The sequence below is a fragment of the Mastacembelus armatus genome, chromosome 14 (genome assembly GCF_900324485.2).
Source record: "Mastacembelus armatus chromosome 14, fMasArm1.2, whole genome shotgun sequence".
In the NCBI taxonomy this organism is placed as follows: domain Eukaryota; kingdom Metazoa; phylum Chordata; class Actinopteri; order Synbranchiformes; family Mastacembelidae; genus Mastacembelus; species Mastacembelus armatus.
The window spans coordinates 17,448,899-17,466,901 of record NC_046646.1 but is presented as its reverse complement, the minus strand read 5'-3'; the positions used below and the strand labels follow the sequence as shown (position 1 = coordinate 17,466,901).

Here is an 18,003-nt window from a genome sequence, read left to right as displayed (position 1 = left end):
GAGACCTCATCGACGGTGCGCTGAGGCTCGGGAAGCTGGGGTGGAACCTCAGCGGGAACGAAGACGTCGTTATACTGAGGCTCGGGGGTCAGGACTGGGACCTCAGCGGGGATGTCCTCGTCGGTGCACTGAGAGTCCGGAAGTTGGGAGTGGTCTTCAGTGGGGACGCTGTAGTCGGCACGCTGAAGACCGGTAAACTGGGGTGGAACCTCAGCAGGGACGTCTTCATCGGCACACAGGGGGTCCGAGGGTTGAGAAAGGCCCTTAGTGGGGACGTCATCGTCGGCACACTGAGGGTACGGGGGCGGAGACCTGGGAGACTTGGGAGACTTGGCTGGGACCTCAGTGGGGACATCACTGCCAACGCACCGAGACCCTGGAATCTGGACGGGTACCTCAGTGGGGACGTTGTCATCAGCGCACTGAGGTTTCAGGATCCAGGACGGTACCTCAGCGGGGACGGCCACGTCGGCACACTGAGGGTACAGGATCCTGGGGAAAACCTCTGCGGGGGCGACCACGTCGGCGCACTGAGGAGCTCAGATCCTTGGTGGAGCCTCAGCGGGGGCACTGTCGTCAGCGCGCTGAGGCTGGGGGACCCGGGATGGAACCTCAGTGGGGACTTGAGCATCAGCGCACTGAGGGTCCAGAAACTGGGAAAGGCCCTCAGTGGGGACGTTGTCGTCGGCACGCTGAGGGCTCGGGAGACCTGGGCTCGGGGGACTTGGAAGAGGTGAGAGGTGAACCTCAGCAGGGACGCCATCGTCAGTGCACTGAGTCTGCAGGATCCTTGGGGGAGCCTCAGCAGGGACGCTGTCGTCGGGTTCAGGTTGCGGCAGCAGCGGCGAGGTGGTGACTGGGAGCTCCAGCGGCGAGAGGCGACTGGGCTCGGACTGCCGAACTGGAGACACGGCCGTCCTGCTCCGACGCTGTCGGCGATCCCGTCGAGCAGCAAGGAGGGACTCGGGCTGGGCAGCAGCGGGTGTGCCGCCGGCGGAGACGGGGTCCAGATCCCAGGAAGCCAGAGGCTTGGCCTTCAGCTCCTGCCAGATGGCGTGTGCCTGCGCTGGCGACAGCGGCTGAGGACCAGGGGCTGGTGGCGGAAGAACCGGTGTCAGAGGCTGGGGCTCTGGCGACTGAGACGCCGGAAGCTGGGACTCTGGCGACTGGGACGCCGGGAGCTGGGACTCTGGCGACTGGGACGCCGGGAGCTGGGACTGAGGAGGGGAGGACGCCGACGACCGCAATACCGGCCACTCAAACGCTCCGGCCAGGGTGGAGGGACGTGGTGACGCTGGCATCAGGAGACCCAGAATCACGGGCTGAAGCAGAGCTTGGGAGGTTTGCCTAGCCTCGGAAAAAGTAAACCGGCCGCCCAGGCACATCTCAAACAAGGTACGGAGGGTGGAAAAAAGGGTGATTAGAACATCGGACCGACCTTTTGAGACATAGCCTAGGGGGGGTCGGATGCTTTCCTCCAGCCGGGAACACATGGCGAGGACCGCCGGGAACACATGGCGAGGACCGCCGGGAAGTCATCGGCGACGTGCAGGACATCCCTCAAGGCGCGGAGGAGCACCGCAACAAACGCCTCCTCCCGTGCCGTTTTATTGTCCGCTGGGTCCATATCTGGCAGAAGCATTCTGTGTGTGTGGAGGTGCGGGAGAGAAGGTAGGACCCAAATGAAGATAACCAAGGATTTATTTCCTCCTGGAAACTCCAGGGCACAAAAACACAAACTCAAAAACCAGATGAGACGGTCGAAACTCAGATCACTTCCACAGGGTAACATCAACTTAAAATGACTACTAACTAATGCTTCTGCGGGGAACAAAGGAAGAAGGGAGGTATAAATAGGGGGGAAAACACAACAGGTAATTGAACTCAGGTGAAACTAATAAACACAGAGAACTAACGTAAAACTGCCAGAGACCAGAACAGGGAAACAGGAAGACCACACAAAATAAGAGTCCTCTGGCAGGAAGTCCCCAGAGGGACTCATGACAAACAGTCTATTAACATATAAAAAAGCTCTCTGTAAAGCCAGAACTACATACTATTCATCACTAATAGAGAAAAATAAAAACAATCCCAGGTTTCTTTTCAGCACTGTAGCCAGGCTGACAAAAAGTCACAACTCTGTTGAGCCCAGTGTTCCCTTAGCTCTCAGCAGTGATGACTTTGTGACTTTCTTTACAAATAAAATCTCAACTATTAGAGATAAAATTCATCAGATGCTTCCTATACCTGCCATAAATAATTCTTCTACTGGAGTAGCTTTTGAATCATCTGTAAGACCTCAGTTATGTTTAAACTGCTTCTCTCCCATAGATCTCTCTGAATTCACATCAGTAGTTGCAAGAGCATGCTAGTATACAGCTAACTAGCATTAACAAGACCGAGCAACAGGAGGGTTGTGTCCGGGTAAATAAAACTACTGGTATCAGTCCTCTCTGGAACGCTCTCGGAGCAAAGCCAAAGACTAAATCACTTCCCTCTGACATGAGAGGACAAGCAACAGGCAGAACTCAGCACCCAGAGATCTGTGATGCAACAGGCTGGCCAGCGTTTTCATCCTCCTCAACTCCTGTGCAGTGGAAAGCACAGCCATGGATAACAGCTAAAGGGAAAAAGAGCAACAAAACTCAAACAAACAACAAAGATCCAGGACCCTGGATCTTCGTTTGATCACTTGGACAATCCCCCACATAAGGTCTGAAAGTACATCAGAAGACAGAAAGCTAAGAGGAAAGCTAGCAGGGCCTCCGACTGATTGTGGGCGACTCAGCCATAAAAGATGTGAGACTGATGTGCAGTAACAACACAAAAGTGCTGTATTTCCCAAAAGATATGGTCTCTGACATAACTGACAAAATCCTGAGCATTGTTGCAAAAAATCCAACTCTGAAAAACCTCGTACTACACACAGGGGCAAGTGATATTGTGAAGCAGCAGTCCGAAATCCTCAAAAAGGACTTTAATAATCTGCTAAACACAGTAAGGTCTCTAAATGCAGAAGTTTTTATCAGTGGACCACTACCACCAGTCAGAGGAGGAACTGAGAAATTCAGCAGGTTACTAGCACTGAACACATGGCTTTCAACTGCATGTGATGTCCATTCAGTACATTTTATTGACAATTTTAACCATTTCTGGGATTGCAGGCATCTCTTTAAGGGAGATGGATTGTCCCTAAATAAATCAGGAGTAAAAGCTTTCACCTCCAACCTATTTTTCTTCCTGCGCCACAATCTTCCCTCTGCCAAGGACAAGATACGAGGGGAAGCTAAACAAAATGAAGAAACACCAAAACATCCAGAACCAACACTCTCCCCCGAACGCTCTATAACATGGAGAGAAGTCAGAGCAAAAATGAGGAGGCCACACCCCTCCCACCAGCAGGCACTATCTGTGAGGATTCACTTCCCACAACCCCGCAAACCCTACCTAGTTCACCATCTTCCCTGGGCATCCTATTCCCTATCACCAAGAACCTCGCCAACCTGATGAAGCAGATCACTACTGGGCCCAAACTGACCTCCTCCCCCAGTGTCATTTTCACACCCAGAAGCCCCTCAAAGCAGCATCCTCCACCAATTCCTCAGCAAGCTCTGCTGCAATCATCACAACCTCAGCATCCACCACCCCCTCCTCCACGCCGTCACCAAAATCATTCTTTGTCTCCACAGCCTGATAACAGCACAATAAGCTCTAACTGATATGTGCTGGGTCCGGGCGGCAATATTGTTAGTCCCAATCCCAGTTTTGATAGGTAACAGAAAAAGTTTGGTAAATCTACAGAGAAATAAGATTCTGCAAATTTATGTATCCCTTGCCAACCACAATATGTCCCAAAACATGGGGAAAATAATGTTTTTAACACACTAAATTTAGCTCTTTTAAATGTCAGTGCTTTGGTAGGCAAATCATTTTTAATCAGTGATTTTACTATTAAGCACAAGCCTGATTTTATGTTTTTAACTGAAACATGGTTAGGACAAGATAATAATGCTGCAGTTCTTATTGAATCAACCCCTCCAAACCCCTCCCTTGTTTCATGAGTGAAACAAGAATACATAAGAAAGGAGGTGGAGTTGTCATTTTATTTAATGATAATTACGAGTAATGGTAATTACGAGTCTGAGCAAACAAAAATTAAATTTTAACAACCACATGAAATCCATCACTAAATCTTCCTATTACCACCTGAAAAACATTGCTAGAATAAAAGGTTTTCTGTCTAAACAATAGGCATAAAAACTTGTTCATGCATTTATCTTCAGTAGGTTAGATTATTGTAATGGCTTGTTTACAAGTCTTAGCAAAAAGTCAATCAGGCAGCTGCAGCTAATCCAGAATGCTGCTGCCAGCGTCCTTACATACACCAGGAAACTGGACCATATCACACCAGCTCTTAGATCACTACACTGGCTTCCCGTTAGTCAAAAGATAGATTTTAAAAACTTATTGCCAGTTTATAAAGCACTAAATGGTTGTGGACCAAAATATATTCAAGATGTATTAGTTCTCTATGAGTTTTCCAGACCCCTCAGGTCATCTGGGACAGGTCTAACTGTGTGTTCCCAGAACCAGAACCAAACAAAGTGAAGCAGCATTCAGTTACTATGCTCCTCACTTGTGGAACAAACTTCCTCAACACCTGAGGTCTGCTCAAACTGTCAGCTCATTCAAATCAGGACTGAAAACACTGTTGTTTACTGCTGCCTTCAAATAATTGTTCATCCTTGTTTTCTTAATGTGTTTTTACATCTTATTTTAATTTACTTCAATCTAAAGCCAATTGGGTCAGGTACTCAGGGGTTAGGAACCCAGGCGCTTTAGTGTTATCCTTAGAATACGGGTCTAAACAGCTGTAGACTTAAATAAGGGGTTTGGAACCTCTAGCTGTAGTCTGCTTGATCCTAGACGTAAGAGTCCGGGACTCAGGATCGTCTCCGCAGATAGCCTGTGTTGAGGTACTTTTAGTCCATCAGGGATGGGACAAACTGAAATATGGGTCAGCATGGTCCGATAGTCAATATCATAAGGGGCAAATATGGTGTCAAAGCGGTGGCATGCCTTTTATTTTTATTCTTGCTTATATATTTTTAACCTGTCTTTTATTTCTGTAAAGCACTTTGAATTACTCTGTATGAATTGTGCTATATAAATAAACTTGCCTTGCCTTGCCTACTTTATTTGATTTGAATTTACTGTATTTTATGTTAAATGTTTTTGTTTTTAGATGCTCTTTTCCATACTTTTAATGTAATTACATGCCTTGTAAAGTACTTTGAATTGCGTAGTGTATGAATGGTGCTATACAAATAAATTTGCTTTGCCTTGCCTTGACTTCATCTAAATCATCATCATTGTGTCTCTTAGACCCCATCCCGACTAGACTGCTTAAAGACACCCTTCCATTAATTAACTCTCTCTTTATTAAACTTGGTAAATTTATCTCTAGTATCAGGCTACATACCACAGGCCTATAAGGCTGCAGTAATCAAACTGAAAAAAAAAAGCCTACTCTTGATCCAGGACAGACACTATTGACCACAACATCTTATTACAGAGACTGGAGCACATGACTGGTATGGAGTTCCACAAGGTTCTGTGCCGACCAAATCTGTTCACCTTGTACATGCTTCCTTTAGGCAATGTTATTAAGAAGCACTGTATTAATTACCACTGCTATGCAGATGACACTCAGGTGTACTTATCTATGAAACCTGTTCAGTTAACCAGACTTCAAGCGTGTCTAAACTGACATAAAGGCCTGATGACCAGTAACTTTCTACTTTTAAATTCAGAGAAAACAGAAGTTATTATATTTGGGCCTAAAAACCTCAGAAATATCTTTTCTAAAATTATAGCTAGCCCTGGCATCCAGCACTACTGAGCTTGGAGTTATTTTTGACCAGGACATGTCCTTTAACTCACACATAAAACAAAGCTCTAGAACTACCATCTTTCACTTGCACAACATTGCCAAAATTAGGAACATCCTGTTTCAAAATGATGCAGAAAAACTAGTCCATGCATTTGTTACCTCAAGGATAGAATACTGTAACTCATTACTATCTCGATGTCCCAGTATCTCCATAAAAAGCCTCCAGTTAATCCAGAATGCTGCAGCCAGAGTCCTGACAGGAACTAGCAAGAGAGATCATATTTCTCCTATATTGGCTTCTCTTCATTGGCTCCCTGTAAAACACAGAATAGAATTTAAAATCCTTGTTCTCACATACAAATCCCTTCATGATCAAGCTCCTTCATACCTTAAAGACCTCATTGTACATTATGTTAACAGATAATATAGTACCATATTATCCCACTTCGCTCTCAGAGTGCAGGTCTACTTGTGGTTCCCAGAGTTTCCAAAAGTAGAATGGGAGGCAGAGCCTTTAGCTATCAAGCTACTCTCCTGTGGAAGCAGCTCCCAGTCTGGGTTCAGGAGGTAGACACTCTCTATACTTTTAAGGCTAGATTTAAAACCTTACTTTTTGACAAAACATATAGTTAGGGCTGGCTTCAGGTAACCCTGAACCATCCCTTAGTTATGCTGCTATAGGCCTAGACTGCCTGAGGACCATCGGTGCACTGAACTCCCCTACCCTAACCCTCCCCTCCCCTCCCTTCCCTTCCCTTCCCCTCTCCTCCTCTCCTCCCTCCTCACATGTATATTCCACCATTGAATGTCACTAACTATGTGCTCTCTCTCCCCCCTAGTTTCTCCTTCTCTCTCTGTCCTCTCCCTCTGTACGTTCTGCAGGTGTCCCTGGTCCTGGAGCTGTATATTGCTGATGTGCAGTAACTGGCCCCACCAACCTGCAGTGTCTATTTGTTGTTTATTGTTGCTGTTCTTTTCTCTCCTCTATCCACTCGCCCCAACTGGTCGAGGCAGATGGCCGCCCAAACTGAGCCCGGTTCTGCTGGAAGTTTTTCTTCTGTTAAAGGGAGTTTTTCTTCTCCACTCACGCCAAGTGCTTGCTCAGATTTGTTGGGTTTTTTTGTAAAGTGCCTTGAGATGATTGTATTGTGATTTGAATTAAATTGAACTGAATTAAAGAGAACCAAAATGATATAAATCTGTCATATGCCATAGTGACAAGTGTCCATGACTGCACATCTATAAAGAACATGACGAAGACCATACAACTTAAACAAGCTTCATAGACAATGTCGCTCCTGTCAAACAAAAATGTTTCAAATAGTTTTGGGATGAGAGCAGTGCTCCCACACAAATCTGACAAAGCCAGGTTGAACACAATCATGTATGTGGAGAAGAGTCTTGACCAGGTAAATCACTGATATAAGGGAGAACTTTCCCAACAACAGTCATGATATTGGGAAAACTCAGGAAGATTAAAAATATGTAACATGAGGCATGTTGGAAAATCCACTGAAATAAAATTTGCAGTACGAACAAATGTGACATTAGATATGGTAGCAGCTTTCTCGTCCGGAGCCATTATTTCTTTGACTAGATACAAAAAAGAAAATAAAAAAAATGAAGGGGAACTGATGTAAACAACCTCACCTTAAAACAGTATCATGTGCAGTTCCCTAAAGAGAAATATAAACAGAGACTTGCCATTTATACTTTTCTTTGGTCATTGTGAGACAGCAAAAGAGCAGGAAGCTGTATCACATGATCATGAATTACATACTGATAATGTTCAGTTGTCTCATAGTTTTTCATCACTGTACTGAACTTTTGTCACCATGGCATCCCTTCATCAGGCTTTTGATCAAAGTTAGTACCATGAAATGATACTATTTCATTTCAGTTTTACTAAAGGTTCAATGGGTAATTTTTAGAGCAATCTGTTAGAAGAAACTGAATGTAGTATTTATAAATATTTTGTCATTCTTGAAAATACCAACCAGTGCTTTCATAAAGTTAGAATAAGCCTTTTGCTCTGTTTCTGCACTGCTATGTTTCTACAGTAGCTCACAATACACAAACCAAACACTGGGTCTGCATTTTATTTTAAAGGTGATGGCTGACATACCCCTCCATCACACCTGGACATACGCCATTCTGCAGGAATAACTGCAACTATTATGATGAATATTATAGGCTACTTCTTTATAATCCATCCATCCATCCATCTATTATCTATACCCGCTTAATTCCTTAATCAAGATCACAGGGTCACAGGTCACAGGGATCTGCTGGAGCCTATCAAAGCTCTCTTTCAGTTGAAAGACAGGACAGGTCACCAGTCCATCGCAAGGCCACTTAGAGACAAACAACCACACACACTCACATTCATGCCTATGAGTGAATTTAGAATCATCGATCAACTTGACATGCAAGTTTTTGGACTGTGGGAGGAAACCAGAGTACCCAGAGTAAGTCCACACAAGTACAGGTAGAACATGCACATGCATGTAGAAAGGCCGGGTTGTGAATCCAGGACCTTCTCACTGTGAGGCAACAATGCTAACCACTCCTCCACCGTGCTATCTTCTTTGTAATGTCTTTAGATATTCTCAGACAGTACAAACTAATCATAATGTACAGGGCGATTTTAAGTTTGATCATTTATGAGTTCATGTGGGCTTCATGCTTAAATTTCTGTGATATTTGTGGTGTACAATTAAATCTATTCTTTGTCTCTAAAAAAAATAACTGATGCTGTAATATGTTTGGTTGAGCCTTCTGCCATATCAGAACTCCATGGGCCTACTGTTGTGTTTTTATTCCTCCTAATGAAGTGTCCTAACAGAATGGAGAACAGAGTGGGAAATTGTTTTCCATTATAGGATGATGATGATGAGGAAACCTTGTCTGCTGCCACACAGACAGGATGCCTGGAGAATACTATTAAGGTATACAAGTTTCCAGAGAATTTAATAGTTGATGACACCGTACAATAGTATAACACACATTTTTATGTAACCGAGCAATGCTGAATGTGGTAATGAAGAGGAGCCATCTATCCATCCATCCACATCCACTGCCCAACTAGCCACTGTAAGACTGTGTCTCCTGTTGAATAATGACTTGCAATAATACTAAGTGGCTATGACACTATGGACATCATTCTTTTTGTGTTCATCTAGCTCCCAGTGAAACAACTGTAAGAACTAGACTTGGACAAGCAAATACACAAAATAAATCTGGAGATGAATCATTTAAAAACTGAAAATTGACTGAAACTGAAGGAGTGCAGACACTTTTCTGCTTGCTCTTTCTTCTGCCAGCTTTACTTTGCTTTTATTGCTTTTTATTTTTATCCCATTTTATAACACACTTTTCAACATTATTTTACCCCTCTTTTAACTGGACTTGAGATTTTAGTGAAGATTTTATTTTTGCTTTTAACAACTAATCTGGCCCATTGAGCGACTACAGCCATAGATAATTTATTTTTCAACATGTCTGAAAAAGAAAACACATTGTGCCAAAACTGCTGGATATATCTTCAAGAAATCTGTGTATTAGAAATGAAGATTCTTGCTCTGGAATCTGAAAAAGGACTTCACGACACGCTCCTGTTCAGACCCAGTGGTAAGAAGGCAAACCTATTATAAGTGCTAATGATGACCAAAACGCTAGTCTGCACCTGGATGATACTGTGTCTTGCCCAAAACTTTCAAAAGTGGGAATTGATCAAAATGAAGCATAAACTTGGTGCCAAAGCATCACAGAATTAGAAAGAACAATGCTGGCACCCCAGGAGCACATGTACCATCATCAACCATACAGCGCAGTAACAGGTTTCAACCACTGTCTGATCTAAATTCTAATGAGCAAGAAATGTCTGCTGTGACTGAGAAACAAACACAAAAAAGTAATAATTTTAAAAACAGGAGCCATGGACCTAGTCAGAGACAGATACAAAAAATCTGTGCCAAATGTGCTGCTTGGAGATGGTGCTATCAGTGACATAAACAGCAGCAGAATTATTACATGCAGCTACCCAAGTGCCAAGGTCACTGATATAGCAGCCCTCCTCCTCCAGGTCATCTCAAAACACCAAGGAGTGAAACAGCTGATCCTGCATGTGGGTGCAGTGGACAACAGAAAGGGAGAATCAGAAGTTTTAAAATATGATTTCTCTAAATTATTAGAGAAACTTGACAAACTGAAAATCCAGTCATTTGTCAGTGGACCTCTCCCAAACATCGACAGGAGGATTAATAAATTCAGTCAGCTGCTTGCATTGAACACATAGCTGTCCAAGGCCTGTGAGATAAGAGGAGTGCATTTCATTGGTAATTTCAACTTGTTTTGGCAACGTGATGACCTGTTCAAGAGAAAGGGCCCATACCTGAGCAGGAGTGGAGTGAGACGGCTAACGGACAACCTCCTCCACTCTCTGAGGCACCAGACTGGGTCTGGAAGCCCGTCTGAACAGCCAGACTCTGAGAGAAGAGAGGAGTGAAGAAAGCACTCATACCTCACCAGCCAAGGATCCCCATCGACAGCACTTCCATTGGTGCCCCCTCCACTGCCCCTCCACACCCTATACAGACATTGTCCATTCCATCCTCAGCTTCACCATGGGACTTCCAAATCATTTGGCTCAGGAATTAAAATGGTGCCCCTTACCACTAACCTGGCAAGGTCACGTGTGTTATCATCAATGCCAGTGAATTCATCCCCCCAGCAAACACCACTCCCTTTGCCACAATCAACTAAAACTCCACCAGCTCCAACACTTCGGCCAACACTCACACCTCTTTCCGCAGAGCAATATTGACAGCACCCGTTAGGGCCCAACCCCCATTTATCATTTGTTCCCATTTACAGTCTGACATTAACACTAGCTCTCTCATTGTATCAGGTGTTACTAATAAAAATTTTAAATTGAAGTCACTCTTCCTGTCAGAGCGACATGAAGCTTACATGAATTTAAAAAAATTAAATCACTTCAAACTAGAAAATTTGAAGTGATTTAAACTTTTTAAATTTTAAATGCATTGCCAAACAAAACCACCGATGTAGATTTTGGTTGGTTATGGTCACTGTAGTGAACACTCACAAACTGCCACTCCATCAACGATTTCTACAAATATTGCTATTTTCCAAATGTTGATAAAACATAATATTGACATGACAGTGTTTCCATTAAGTCATTTTCTGCAACTAAAACGTTGTATTTCCTTCATTTTTCTACTTCTACCACTTCTTCCTTTTCTGCCTTCTTCTAGCCCCTCTTTGCTGTTTTTGGTGATCACGTGCCTCTTTTAATGCGAAAACAGTGTTTTCATTGCAGTTTTGCAAAATATGCCCTCTTCATTACACCTCAAATACCACCTCGTATAAGCGCAAAAACTTATTTCCGAGAAAATGTTTTTTTTTCCCATTTGCAGTTTCAATTTGAAGGTTAAACGAAACATGACTACAGTCTGAAAGCAATAAGTCCATTAAAAAGATTTAACTAAATATGTTCAGTATATTTAGCATATGAAGAGAAAAACACACTACTTAACATTAAGGTTTTCCAGAAAGAGAATGGCTCACAATGACTTCTAAAACATCTGGGATCCACAAAATTACAGCGACACCAATCAATCAAGAAAATCAAGGTCCTGAGGTTCCAGCTTGGAAAAGCTTTGTTGACAAACAAATTGATTTGACAGGGTGTACAGGAAATCACTTTACAAGTTGGTGTTTACATTTGCACAACTGTGTGGATTCAGAAAGGGGGAGAAATAAAGGCCTGGGGTTAAGGCAAGAAAGACGGGCTCTGAATTAAACTGGATCCACTTCAGGAAATGAGGAATCAATGTAGTTCCAATGTCAAAAATGCTGAATCTGAAATTTAATTCAGTACTTTAAGTCACTCTCCTTGTCTCAGCTACATGGTGCTATTCTTCAACTATGGCCTTATTTCCTGTGCTGACTGTTGTCATGGAGTGTCATTTAGGTGTTAATGCACATGGAAGTTGCACATGGAGGCATTTCATAGCAGCCTGTCAATATCCATCCATCCATCCATCTTCTATACCCGCTTTTCCTGGTTCAGGGTCACGGGGATCTGCTGGAGCCTATCCCAGCTCTCTCTCGGGTGGAAGGCAGGGGTACACCCTGGACAGGTCACCAGTCTGTCGCAGGGCCACATATAGACACACAAAGACAGACAACCTCACACACTCACACTCACTCCTACGGGCAATTTAGAGTCACCAATAAACCTAACATGCATGTTTTTTGGACTGTGGGAGGAAACCGGAGTACCCGGAGTAAACCCACGCAAGCACAGGGAGAACATGCAAACTCCACACAGAAAGGCCGGGATGCGAACCCACGACCTTCTTGCTGTGAGGCAACAGTGCTAACCACTCAGCCACCATGCTGCCCCTGTCAATATCCAACTGACATATTTTATATATGTACATCTCTGGTGTTGAAGTATTGTTAAACAACAGTGAATGATGATACGGTAAAAACGAATATTTCTGAAATATGTGATATTTTAAGCAGTGCAGACTTAACAGATTCATGTTTGATTTCATTTTGCACAACAGATAAACACATGGCCACTGCAGCAGCAAAATACAATAAATGACAAAACACCACATCATGACTGCAACTGGCTAGTAAGAAATCAATAGTAAAACATTCTAAACCTTTGTATGCTATTTTAACACTTTCCACTTTGTCAGCATAGCAGTGAATACCTTTTTGGACATAGTTATGTTACTCAGCATATTGTTACAAAGTCTTTTTATACAGTTCAGCACTTCTTCTGTCTTTAAAGTGTATAATATAGGATTGAGTAAAGGTGGTACAATGTGTGCAAGTCATGCTTATGATCCTGCCATCACGATGAACTTCGGAAATCAAATTAGCTATGCAGATATACAAATAGGGAGAAAAGCAAATAACCACTAGAATCAGATGGGAAGTGCAGGTTTTCAGAGCCTTTAGTCTTTCCTTTCGTGATGCAACCCTGCTCAGTGCTATGGCAATGCAAACATATGTCAATATTATCAATATAGGAGGTAAACAGGGATTTAAAACAAAGCTACCAAGAGCAATATTTGAAATTAAAAATGTGTCACCACATGCCATTTCCCTCATTATTCCCATCTCACAGAAAAAGCTTTGTATCGCCAAAGAGCCACAGAAAGGAAGATGATCAAATAGCCCAACAATGCATGCTGATATACTCATTAAAACAACCCACACAAACAGCAGCATTGCAGCAATAGCTGGTTTAGTCACAATACTATGGTACCTTAAAGGGAAGCAAATTGCTATAAATCTGTCATATGCCATAATGACAAGTGTCCATGACTGCAAGTCTGTAAAGAAATAGACAAAAAACATATAACTTAAACAAGCCTCATAGACAATGTCGCTCCTGTCAAACAAAAATGTTTCAAATAGTTTTGGGATGCAAGCACAGCTCCCACACAAATCTGCTAAAGCCAGGTTGAACACAATCATGTATTTAGGAGTATTAAGAGACTTGACCAGGTAAATCACTGACATTAGGAAGACATTCCCAACAACAATCATGATATACGCAAAACACAGGAAGATTAAAAAATATGTAATATGAGGGATGTTGGAAAATCCACTGAAATAAAATTTTGCAGGACGAACAAATGTGACATTAGATATGGTAGCAGCTTTCACTGTTGGGACCATTATCACTTTGAGTAGATGTAAAAAGAGCAAATACAATTTATAATAAGACATAACACAGCTGACTGATGGAAACTGTTCTAACCAAACTCACCTCAGATACTATCAAGTGTGCAGTTCCCTAAAATGAGCTGTACTATAAGAGCCTCATCATTTATACTTTTCTTCTGTCATTGAGAGACAGCAGAAAGGCAGGAAGCTGCATTACTGTTAACCCAAAAGTTATTTCTATGCAAACAGTTTGAGTAAATGTCACTTAAAAAAAGTAGTTTTTATCGCATGACTTAAACAATATAAGTATATGACACAATCACTAGGTGTACTCATTTTTGTAAGTTTAACAAACTTAAACTATCAAGTTTTACCTACGGCCACACCCCTGTTTTCAGCACTGCAGCACTTTTCTAGGTTGCGATTGTTTCCAGACTAGTCTGGGCTTGCTTCTTGGTGGATTCTGAGAAAATTGCGCCTTTTTCTTATTTTCAAGAAGTAAATTGGGTCTTTTCTGCAATTTACCTTCTCCTTTGATGAACATGTTTTCTGCCTGGGAGTTATCTGCAGTAACATGCTGTTGAAAAAAATGTAATTTGCATTTTTCAGTTTTTCATGAGTTTGGACTATTGTAATCAGCAGTTGACTGCACTTAAGAAGATGCCATTTTCTTGGTGAACTTGGTGAGTTGTTTTCTATGTTCAAGTATTACAAATTAGAAACCACTGAAATGTTTCTAGTTAGACGTGTGCATTTCAATATGTAAATTTGAGGTTGACTCCAAAGCATACAAACAGTAGCTCTCAACTTATGTTGTTCCACATAAGATTTAGCAACAATATTTAAAAAATAAACCAAATGATTCTTTTTTTAGAAAGAACATGGACATCACATTTGCCCTTAGAAGAGATGAGGATGCAAAGGATGAGCCTGACATTAGCCAGATGGTCCGACGCTGGCCAGCCCTTTTCACAGAAAGCCAGGTTTGTGGAAGTTTCCTTTGAATATGTGTTTTTTCTTACTTGTCTTACATACAATACATACTTGGACAACATGTTCAGAGAGGTTCATTTGTGTTATAAGTAACTTTGCCTGTATGACAAAATCTGGCTTGTTTTGCATATTTCAGGTTTACTTGGAGTTTAACAGGGTTGTTGGAAGAAACCTTAAAGAGGAATTCTTTGGTGTGCTTGATGGCTTGTGTACAAGCTTGATGGAAATTTTCAAGATGAAGACATGTCAGATAGGACCTACTACTAGTTGGGTATTTCAAAGTGATTGTGAGAGAAAATGTCTGCAGCAAAAAGGAAGAATATACTGTAGTAACTGGTGGAAAAAAACACACAAAACATTTTGATAATTTGATAACCAGTTCTTACTGTTTTTGGTTTAAAGCTTGTGTTTGAAAACTGGTTTTAGATCTGAGTTTATGAAGAGCATCATTATCAGTGATATTTGTTGCTTTGTTGTGTTTCAATAAAATTGAAAAAAAAATGTACTGTGTTGTGTGGTCATTGAATTGGAAGTTTCCTATCCCATTTATTTTAATGCAAATATAGTTTTAAGTGTATTTGACTTAAAATATTAAGTTTTCACTATTTTGCATTAAATTTCACTCTACTTAAACAAATTAATTTTTGACTGTCGATTACTTAAACCATTGAAGTGTATATGACTTAAAAATATTACGTTCCGACTGTTTTGCATTTAAGTTGACTATACTTAAACAAATTAACTTTTTTGACTGCCGATTCCTTAAACCATTTGAGGCAATCACTTGCCTCAAATGGTTTAAGTACAATCAACTTATCTGGGTTTACAGTGTAGGATTTGAGATTTAGATTGAAGAAAATCTCCCCTCTATTACACATTTTCATGTCTTCTTGTTTTTGCTTTATTTTCTCACACAAAAGACTGACATTGAAGACACTGTGACAGTTAATAAGAACAATATACATGCTGTCATTTTTCGTTCTGTAAGAAGGCAGCAACCAGCCTTTTCCTGACTTCTGAAGAAAATGAAGCTGTGTTGGGAAAAAAAAAACATCACTAAGCATAAATACAAGGTTTTCAACATGCTGCTTAAATGATGCAGAAATAGGATAGTTTATTGATCCATGTATTGCAATATGAGTTGATTTTAACCTGTTTAATGTATGTCGTAGAAGAAGAAGAAGAAGTACTTTATTAATCCCCAAGGGGAAATTCAGTTGTTACAGCAGTTATTAAATTTGAGATTATTTAAATTATATTGATTAATAGTAATTCATAAAGTAATTAATAAAGTAATAAAATAACTATTTATTTTGGGGGGGGTTGTGTGTGTGTGTGTGTGTGTGTATGTGTGTGTGCGTACATGCGTGTGGGTGTGTGTGTGTGTGTGTGTGTGTGTGTGTTTGTGTTATTGTTTATATTGAGGAATTATAGAGTCTTATGGTCGTAGACACAAAAGACTTCCTGAATCTTTCAGTCTTGGCTTTAGGGGGAATTAGTCTGTGGCTGAATGAACTTCCCATTCGCCACAGTTCCTCATGAAGTGGGTGGGCAGGATTGTCCAATAAGGAGTTGATTTTGTCCACCATACTCCTCTCTGCCACAGCCTCCAGACTGTCCAGTTCCAGTCCAACAACAGATTTTGCCTTCCTGATCAACTTATTTAGTCTGCTGGCCTCACCAGCCTTAATGCCACCTCCCCAGCACACAACTGCAAAGAACAGTGCACTCGCCTGTACAGACTGATAGAACATCTTCAGTAGCTTGTTGCGCACACCAAAAGAACAGAGTCTCCTGAGGAAGAACAGTCTGCTCTGTCCTTTCTTGAAGAGTGCATCCGTATTGTTTGACCAGTCTAGTTTGTTGTTAATGTGGAATCCAAGGTATTTGTAGGAGTCCACAATCTCTACATCGTCTCCAAGGATGGAGACAGGGACTGGGGTCTTCCTGTTCCTCCTAAAGTCCACCACCAGTTCTCTAGTTTTCTTGATATTGAGCTTTAGACAGTTGTTGTTACACCAATCAACAAAGCTTTTTATCAAGTGTCTGTATTCCTCATCGTTATTACTGTTGATGCATTCAATGATTGAAGAGTCATCAGAGAACTTTTGGAGGTGACCAGTTCCTGAGTTGTAGCGGAAGTCTGAGGTGCAGAGTGTAAACAGGAATGGTGCCAGTACAGTTCCTTGAGGTGCACCGGTGCTGCTCATCACATCAGATATGCAGCCATCTAAGCGAACAAACTGTGGCCGCCCAGTGAGGTAGTCTTTGATCCACTCCACCATATCTGCGGGACTTCCATATCCTGCATCTTTGCACTTAGCAGGTGGGGCTGAATAGTGTTGAAAGCACTTGAAAAGTCAAAGAACATGACTCTCACAGTGTTGTCCTGCCTCTCCAGATGGGAGTATTCTAGTAGATGATGGCATCTTCCACTCTGATGTGTTCCTGATATGCAAACTGCAAGGGGTCCAGAAATTCAGACAACCGAGACCTCAGATGTTGCAGGACCAATCTCTCAAACACTTTCATGACATGTGATGTTAGCGCTACTGGTCTGAAGTCACTAAGGGTACTGGGACGGGTTCTTTTTGGTAATGGGACAATACAGGAGGTTTTCCATAACTTAGGCACCTTTTTGAGCCTCAGAGAGAGGTTGAAGAGTTTCTGAAAAACCTCTGCAAGCTGTCCAGCACACACCTTAAGTACTCTGGGACTGATCTCATCTGGTCCTTTTGCTTTGTTGGCCTTTAGTTTAGCTAGTTCCTTCCTCACCTGTTCTGTGGCAAAGGCTGGGCCTGTGTATTGTGTTGATGAGGAGTCAGATGATGTGGGGCAGGGGAGGAGTTATTGGAGGTGAGGTATACTTCAATGTTGTATGGCTGCTGATAGAGGAGATAGTATCAGTGGGCAATGGGGAGGCAGCATTGGCAGAGATGTTGGGTGGGGTGATGTGAAGAGACCCCAAGGCATCAGCTAAGGTGGTGTAGGGAGGAGGGATGGCGTGTGAGGACAATGGATCAGAGTAAGAAGCAGAGGTGGTGTCAAATCTATTAAAGAACAGGTTAAGTTCATTAGCAAACTTTGACTCTCCTTCCACAGCAGTGTGTGACTTCTTATAGCCAGTCATTATTTTCATCACATTCCACACCTCTTTGATATTGTTCTGTCTCAACTTGTGCTCTATTCTGTCTCTACAGAGCTGCTTTGCCTCCCTCAGCTTCCTCTTGAGTTCCTTCTGTGCGGCTCGGAGTTCCTCCCTGTCTTTTGCCATGAACGCCCTCTTCTTCTTGTCGAGGAGGCCTTTAATGTCCTTATTTATCCATGGCTTATTACTGGGGAAACAACAAACTTTTTTGGATGGAACAATATTGTCCTCACAGAAGTGGATGTAATCTGTGATG

The 18,003-nt window shown here is 42.2% G+C and overlaps 1 long non-coding RNA gene across 1 annotated transcript; it reads left to right on the top strand.

The window, feature by feature from the left end:
• Window positions 1-14,054: 14,054 nt before the first annotated feature.
• Window positions 14,055-14,971, top strand: LOC113143424 (uncharacterized). The gene is made up of 3 exons (XR_003297029.1): window positions 14,055-14,197; window positions 14,530-14,589; window positions 14,736-14,971. It is a non-coding gene; the product is annotated as an uncharacterized LOC113143424 (long non-coding RNA).
• The last annotated feature ends 3,032 nt before the right edge of the window (window positions 14,972-18,003 follow it).